Below are 9,077 nucleotides of genomic sequence, written 5' to 3' on the forward strand. Positions count from 1 at the left end.
ATCTTATCTATTAGTCCCTATCTGGTGTGTAGTCTATAAAGAATCCCATTGCCTTAGATCAAATCAATAAAAAATAATTACCTGAAGTATCCATTATTATATTAATTTATCTCTCCCTGAACTTTACTTTTAAGTATTATGATTTACAAATGACTAACAATTCATTTAAATTATTTCCTGTAGACCAGTGTCAAGTCATTCTGTGTAATCCCACTTCCTAATTAGTGGATTAGTCTATATAGTAAGAATGGAAGGTGGGGTAGGTGGGAGTTAGATGTAAGAACAAGAAAACGCCTCCATACCCATCAGGTAATTTATAAGAACCAGTGTGTGGCGAGATTGTACATTCCTAGGGCTGAAGGCGGTCTGAGCCTTATAGAAGTAGATTACACATACAGAGATACCATCATAAACCTCCAAGCAGAGTTAACAGCATCCAGAACCCCCATAGCCAAAACTGGTCTCCATCCTTAAGCTTGGTCTAGCATTCTGGAGAGCAGAATGAGTGAGGATCCACCACCACACTTGGAGAAAGAAGGAACAGGATTTGCAAAACAAGAAAAAATAAAAAAATTTTAAGAACCAGACCAACAAAAAAGGAAAAAGGAATTGGCAAAAGCACAAATACAGTGGCATCACAACTCTAATACAATTGTAAAGAATGAATTTTGTTGTGATCACCTGGGACCTTCCTATTCCAACCGAAATAAAGAATAAAGAAAACCAGACATCGTAGTAAAGGATAAAAAAAATCCCAAATAAACAAACCCCAAGAACAGCATTCTTAATAGAAGTGCTGGTTCTAAACTAATTTATTTTAAACATTGTTTTCAAACAATACAATGTGTGGAATTGCCTAATTATAAAGCACACAAGAGTTCACATGCGACAATACAATTATTACAGTGCCTAGGAACCCCACTGTTCTTGCCCCCTAGAAATCCCCCTACACATCATCATTACCTCCCTTCCCTCCACTTCCAATAGATCCCCCAGATCACCTGATATTTCGCTCTTTGATTTTGGAAAGAGAGGGTCAGCTTTTCTGTAAGTGCAATGTCTAATAACTTGACTTCCCAAAGAGTAATATTGGGGAATCCTTTCCATTGATGAGCTACCGTAAGATGTGCCGCATGTAACATTAACCCCAACAGCTGTCTGCGTCCCCTCATCTCCCATCGAGTAGACAGAAATAGTGCAGGGTCCACCCGCAATGTCTGACCACAAATCACTGAAATAATCTCCCCCACCCGGATCCACATGTGATAAAAGGTCCCCAAAGAACCACAATCCCTCCAACAGGTGTCCCTAACATTACTAAACATAGCATAAAAAGCTGGGGTACGATATATTCTATTCAATAGTTTATATTGCATCTCTTGTAACAACATGTGATACGACGTGAGGCTCTGCATACAGACTTCCATTCTTTGCTCTCCAATGTCGAATTTAGATCCTCATTCCATAGCCTAATAGGGTTAGGAGTGGTTGTCTTTGCACTTAGGGTGGCCTGAAAGGTTTTGTACAAAACAGCTATAAAATGAGAAGGAGGTTTCCTACAACTTAATAAACCCTCTCTCCCAGAGCTTTCCAAACTTTTCATGTTGGTGACACACTTTTTAGACAAACATAATTTCAGGACACAGTAATTAGTCTACAAGCAAACCGGAGGTTAAAGGTTAAATGAACGAAATGTATTTCGACAATTTATGTATGTTTCCTTAAATATATACATAATAAAATGTTTCACGACACAACATATCTTGTGAAAACCTTTCGTTTATATTAAAAATATATAATATTCCAAGATTAATGTTATTGTTATAATTTATGAGTAACAATAATAAAACAAAGTTATTGTGTTATTCAATTTACCTCTTTAATGAGATATATGAGCTTGATGGGATGAACACAGCTTTTGAATATTTGGTGTTAATAAAAAAGACCAAAGGGTCTTCTGCATAATTTTAAAAAGCTGGCCAGTTTCATACTATAAAATTATTTGATAGCCTCATTCAACTAATTTTATATGGCTATGAGAGTGAAATCTGGAATTTATAGGAAGGGACAGAATGTCAATATAAATCCTGCACCTCCAGTTCTGTAACTCTGTGCATCCACTGAAATTCCCCCAAACAATGGAGCTTGGATGTTTCCCTTACAGCTCATCATACTAAAAGATATTTTCAAATGCTGGTGTCACCTCACAGTAACAGCAGCACAAACACCTTCCACTGCCAGGCACATTGTGAACTAAAATAAAACCTCGCAAAAAAGACACTCAAAATCTATACTGCAATCCCTATGCTAGCAGAATCTCTCATCATGGTCACACACACAGAGCAGAGACAGACCCTCACCAAATACAGAATACAAAATAAAGGAGCACAAATTAGACAAAAACTGAAATGGAAACTCCAAGAAGCCAGACTCTGTGTATTAACAATGGAAAAACAGAACCACCATTCCTCATAAAACAAACAAAATCAAGAAACATAAAGCATCAGTTATAATAGTAAAACCATACTAATAAAAGAATATTTTAAAACTACTGATAAATAGAATTTCTATTAATTAAAATCATATACATTTTTTACAATTTCCCAGAGGTTATCCTCTCTCACACAGACTCACATGTCCATTCTCTCTCACACATACACTGTCACATACATACACATTCATGCTCTTATACCCACCATCACCTCTCGCTCTCACAGACACTGACACACTCTCAGGCTCTAAGACACTCTCTCCCCCTCCACACACCCCACACACAAACTCTTACTCCCCTGGATTTTCTCATACACACTCTCTCTGGCTCCCTCACATACACACAAACACACACACCCAGGCAAGTTCCCAATCATTCTCACACACTAAAACTGACCCCCAGGCAGGCTCCCATTCATTTTCACACCACTCCCTCACCATCCCCCAGGCAGGTACCCATCCATTCACACACATACACCCCCAGGCAGGCACCCATTCATACACATGCACACACTAAAGGCAGACCCCCTCTCTTTCTTTTGCCAGCAACCTCGGAGCCTCTCTCATTCCTCTGATGCCGCATGGCTATTGGGGAGGCGCTGATTGCTGCTATTGACACTGAAGCCCATTCTGCTGCCTCCTCTGTGCAGGCCCTGTGGGTTTCCAGTTCCTCCATGTTGATCTCGTACATTGTGAGATCCGCATAGAGAAAGTGCTACTCTTGACATTAACAAAGATTACATGTGCCAATCAGTAAAAAGTAATTTATTTCTTTTTTTTTTTTTACCTTTGCTGTCTGATCTTAGTTTTCTAATTGGTTGGTCCCAGGCTTTTTTGTTCCACCTCCCCTTTCTTATTCTTTTGCCAATTCATTTCATATTGTCTTTTTTTCTATTTCTTTTCTCTCCATCTATCTTCTTCCCTCAAACATACAGTCAGGTTCTCATTCTCACATGCTTTCTCTCTCTCTCACACACACACAGGCTCTCACTCTCACATGCTCTCTCTCTCATACAATCATTCATACACAGTCTCTCTCTTGCACATACTGTCTGACTCTCACACACCCAGGCTCTCTCTCACTCCCACATGCTGTCTTGCTCATGCACAGGCTCTCACTGTCACATGCTGTCTCTCTCTCACACACACACAGGCTCTCACATGCTGTCTCTGCAAACATTGAGATCCTCACTCCCACACCCAATCTCTCAACTCACAGGCACCCAATCTCTCAACTCAGCTAATACACGCACTCTACGGGCCCTCAGCCTCTCTCTTACCTCTGGGCCTCCTCTTCACGGGTCGCTGCAGGATCGGCTCTGCAGCGGCCCTGATCTTCTCAGGCCGATCCGCGGTGGGGGCCCTGCTACCGGGGCTCTTCTCGCCCGCTGCAACAACGCGGCTCCTCTTCTGCACGCGGCTGCTTCATCTCCTTCCTGCCCGTGCGGCTCCGGCAACATTTTTCTTCCGGGGCCGCGTGGGCAGGAAGGAGGCGGAGCACCTGCACGTTTAGACGTGCCCTTTTTCTTCGGGCCGTGGTGAAGTGAACTCACCACGGCCTTACCGATCTTCCGGCTGTGTGTCTGCGGCACACAGCACAACGATTCTTCGCTGCTCAGCCGCCAGTGGGATGAGCTCCACCGGCGGCCGCATTGGCTCCCACTTGCCGGTGTGTCACGTGCACCGGGCTTGCGAGACACACCGGCACACCTCAGGCGACACACCAAAGTGTCGCGACACACACTTTGGAAAGCTCTGATCTAAATGATCTATTAAGTACAGTATTTTCAGGATCTATGTGCAAGGCACCCTACAGAACTACCTATATAAAGAGCATAGAAAGGAAATAAAATAAATTCTACCAAAGTACAAAACTGTCTGTCCCAGGTTTCATTATCACCTTAAGAAAAGGAACACAAAGGGTTTTAAATCCCAGATGGAGAACAGTTCACTCACCACACCTTGTGTAGTATTTCCCAGATACTTAACAAAAGAAACAAGAAATTTGCTTAACTGCTATTTGCTGAATTAAGATATATCATAATGTTAATTTCAATGATGCTGCAATTCCACTTTAACTATAACCTTACTTTATTGTATGCCAGAGTTTATATCTTTTCAGATTGAAAAAGAAAACACCTTCCTTGCCATTTGAGCTGTAAAGCTTGAAGAGTATATTTTTCCTCAGTTTGATTTTCTCATTTTTAAATAGATCATTTTAATTTTTGTTTTATTCTGGATCGATCCAAATACTTTTTTTGTCTACTTTTTGAGCTCAAATATGTTAATTGTTATCTGTCTTTTTTGTGTGTTATGTGTGTGTCATGACACCTGAAGAATGCAATGAATGAATCTGTGTGTCAGTTTAGTGAAATGCATGTGTCTGTGTAATGTCTGAGCACTTAAATTCATATTACTTAATAATTAAGAAGGATTATTATTATAGCAGATGTAGGGATTACCAGATATAGGGAGCTAGGGCCATGACAGAATTTCTCATTGATTAATTTGAATTTGTTTTGCTTGTTATATTAGGCTTTAAATAACATATACATCTAATACTGATTTAAGAGGCTATGCTCGGATGTCAGAAATCCACCCAGCTGAGAGATCTGCATACGTCAAATGTCATTGATTTCAGAAATCATCCCATCCTATGCACAGAAGTCATTGTGCACTTTTCATCAGATGGACATTAATTTCATATGTGATAACTGATTGTCAATAACAAAAAATATGAAATGATACACCTAGTCAATATTTTAGTTATGTACACATTTAAAATTGTCACTATTTAGATTTTAAGTTAATACCACAGTCTGAATTGAAGCAGTCTTTAGTAGCCTTACAGTTCCAGTATTTTGTAGCATTATGCAGTCCTATACCTTATAATGAGTATATGCATTTACTTGCTGAGTCAGTGAGATGATTATTTGATATGTTCTTTTTTACTTTAATCTATGAAAGCTAATCTGATCACACTAACCAAACACCCTGACCCACTGCTGGCCACTTGACAGTGTGATATGTCTTGGTATAAATCAAATATTCCCTTGAGGTAAATTCTGTTCTATTGCTGCTTCTGCACAAGTATTTTTCTGTACCCAATATACTTGAATTTAGTGAGCCCCTTCTATTTTTCCCTGTATACCTTTTTGAGCATTTCTTCCTGTAACACTACCTATTGGTTGCTTTACCTAGAGTTTAGTCACAAGCGCTCACAGATGTGCTCTGGTAGCGTGACACTTCTGTTCACCTAAGCCCATTTCTGTCTATGACCAGAACATGTCTTATTTTTTTGCAACACTTTTATAACTTGTCCCACAGGATGCATGCCAACATAGTATGAGTCCTTATGCTGTCCTTCACTTTTCTGATAACGTGCATTGATTATATCCCTGCTTGCCATTGTAATGAATATTATCCTGGGTAGTTGTTTACAATAACAGTATTCCTTGTAAAGATTTGCCCAGTATACCTAGTATTATATGAGAGACATAATATTTTCATACTAGTCTCGCTTTGTTCTCCTTACCTTTACCTGTTACACCACTATTGTGTAATTACTTGACTCTGAAAAATAACATATGTGGTCTTGCTATTATAAATTAGGTCCTTTTTATAATGCAGGTATCCTTATAGCTCAATCATAGAGCTAATGGCTACCTAGTGAAACTTAGTTATGCTGTTATTATTTGTCAATTCAAGAGTGCATGTCTGCCTATTAGTCTCATTTACTTTTAGGGGGATCTAGAGGGATAACACACACAAGGTTAGCTTAGCTTACACATTTAGCCCATTTGCCATAATGACTTCATACAGTTCTGTCCTCCGAACTGGTACTTGGGTGTGCCACTTTGCCATTTGTAAGTGGCACAAGAGGGAAATGAGAAGTATGCCTGAACACAACCAAAATGGAGAAGGAAATCCCCAGAACCCTCTGCGTGTCTTTGGCCTGCCTGGGCAGAATGGACTCTGAGTGACTTACAGAATGTCCCTGGATATCTGTGGAGGCAAGCTGGCACCAGACAGGTGATGTCTATTCATAGAGTCACCACAGGGGAGCTTCAGGCACTATTCTCAGGAGTTTGTAATCCACACAGTTACAGACGTGTTGATTGTCTTGACCAGTAACAGTTTACCAGAACAAAGAAAGTCATGGGAAATGGGCTACACATCCTGGGAAGCCAATCAGGATAGTTAGCGATGATTTAATCATGCAGTTGACATCACAACTTATGTAAATGATCCTTTGGGCAGTCATGCAAGTCTCTAGAACCTTCTACCCTGTATTTGAATGTTATCTATAAAACAAGGATCACTTTCTGTATACAGGGAGATGCTGGTCAGATTGTAAGACGAAGGGCACCCAGTACCCAGCATCTCCCGAGAACACTTATATTGACTAATAAAAATACATTATACTTTTTACTGAGTCTAAGTGTTCTTGTGTCCCTGGCCATAAGCATAGAGTAAGCTTAACATTAGGGAGCGGAAAAAACGTTGAAGGCCAATATTCACCCAAAACAGGTCAAAATTAACTGAGGGCACAAAAGATAAACCTAACTGTAATGTCAGAGTCTCAATATCAGACAAAGATCTGGAAGAAAGATTAAAAACTGATAGATTAATGGAAGATGATCCAGTGGGTTGGGAGCCCACAGCTGTCAGCTCCAAAGGTCAGTGTGGCGCTGAGTCTGTGAATGGGTAGTTCATTGAGTAGATTGATGATGTAATATTCCCTGGGGTTTTGTTAATTCTTGGCATATGCTCGTGGATCTAAAAAAGACAAGGAAGTAGAAGGAAATGAGGAATTTGAAAGTAGTTTTGTATTTAACTGGGGGGGGGGAGGTACTTCTGAACATTGCTTGTCACCTGATGAATCACTTTAAGAAGAAGAGTTAAATGCATCCTTCTTATGCGGGGGATGAGCAGTGTTCATCCAAGGAAAAATGTAACTTTTTGAGTAGTCAAATTGGTCCCGCTGAAATTTCTTGTACTTAAGGGATTTTAAACTGCACAAAATTTCTCTAGACTTTGTTGGAATTCGGATAATTGTGAAGAAAATAAATCAGGAGAAATCTAGGATTTAAGGGAGTCAATTGAAGAGAAAACCTGTTCCTGTAAAGCAAGGGCAGTTTGCTTAGTGGTTTCCACTATCAAAATGATCAGATCAAAAGAGTATTTATTTAATATTTGATTCCAACAAGTGATGAAAGCGGTGTTATCCGTATGTAATCTGGGCTCCTTTAAGATACGTAGACACCGTGGGATTCTTCTGACATGGCAATACTCCACTAGGATTGCAGCGGGTAATTCAGCACGGGTAGCTCTTTTTTGTAAACTGATAGCCTCTGCCCACGAGGTGTAGTTGATGGGTTGGTTATTCTCCGCAAACAGTGAGGTATCAGACAATAGTGACTGAAAGTCCTTCTCTTAATAGCTAAAGGTATCCTCTGTAGGAGTAGCCATCAAATCCAAGATCCACGAAGATATAGGGAAAAGCCACAACAAGGTGTGGAACGACGAACAAACACACTAACATTAATCAATCCAGCAGGTGTGTTGCGACAAGGTAGAAAAGGTCCAAAAATAATTTCAATCAATTAAATAGCAGAGAACATTAATTCCAAGTAGTCAAATATTTATTGAAACAATGAATGAGATATGCCATTCCAGCATGGAAGTAAAAATAATGGTGGCCAGAGATAGCACAAGCTCATTCCCCTGAGGTAGAACAATGATTTGAAAAATGACCCATGTTTGAACACAACTGGGGCTTTAGTAATCCAAAATGTCTTGATGTGTTTCGTCAACCTCCATGGAAATATTGTTTTGCCAGATAAATGAACATTTTATTTGCAATTTAGAAAAATGTGGGGAATAAAAAAAATATATTATGGCAACATTCAGTTTGCCCGAAGATTATATGAAAGGCAATTTGAAAGATTTTAAGCAGGTAGTGCCTAGTATGATGGTCACGTTCAAATAATAAAATCAGCTATTGAGTTATGTTGAAAAATTAATATAGTAAATGGAAATAATTACTTAGCCAGCAAAATCTCTTTAAAAATTGACCTCATTCTGTGAGAAAGAGACTTTCTGGAGCTTAAAGAGTGTAATATATATAGACAATGGATCCCAGGGCACTTGAAAAAAGTCTCTAATCAAGTTGGGGGACCAGAGTGTGATAAACAAAGCGTCCTTCAGGAGTTGATACTGGCCCAGAGCAAGGTGCACTCGGGAGATTCTGCCCAATAAAAATGCGATTATTTCAGTATCTTTCTGCCACATTTTTTCTTGGTCTTGGATGCTTGACCATTTTCTTTCTATACATTGTGAAGAATAGTTGCTCAGTGTTGATACTATTATTAGGATTGCCATTTTTTTGTTTCTCTCCTCTACCATTATACTGTTTCTGGTTTTCTAACACCAAGTTTTTTTAATCACTTGGAATGGGAATGTGCCACAGATCACAGCTTCTTTATTCTTTACAGTTCTGTCAGGATTGTGATCCCAGTGTTTTTGTTACAGTGTTTAAACAGTTTCCAGTGGATGAGCCAGTCTGCCTTATTGTGCATCTGTGT

At 39.5% G+C, this 9,077-nt stretch overlaps 1 protein-coding gene across 2 annotated transcripts in view; it reads left to right on the forward strand.

Annotated features, from left to right (window-relative positions):
- LOC115085938 (zinc finger protein 566-like) overlaps positions 1–6,447 on the forward strand; it is a 158,625-nt gene extending 152,178 nt beyond the window's left edge. For both annotated transcript variants that reach the window (XR_003854986.1, XR_003854997.1), the window contains one exon: positions 5,026–6,447. The gene's annotated coding sequence lies outside the window, so the exon portion shown is untranslated. The remainder of the gene's footprint in view (positions 1–5,025) is intronic.
- The last annotated feature ends 2,630 nt before the right edge of the window (positions 6,448–9,077 follow it).

Source organism: Rhinatrema bivittatum, chromosome 2, assembly GCF_901001135.1.
Source record: "Rhinatrema bivittatum chromosome 2, aRhiBiv1.1, whole genome shotgun sequence".
NCBI classification, from domain to species: Eukaryota; Metazoa; Chordata; class Amphibia; order Gymnophiona; family Rhinatrematidae; genus Rhinatrema; species Rhinatrema bivittatum.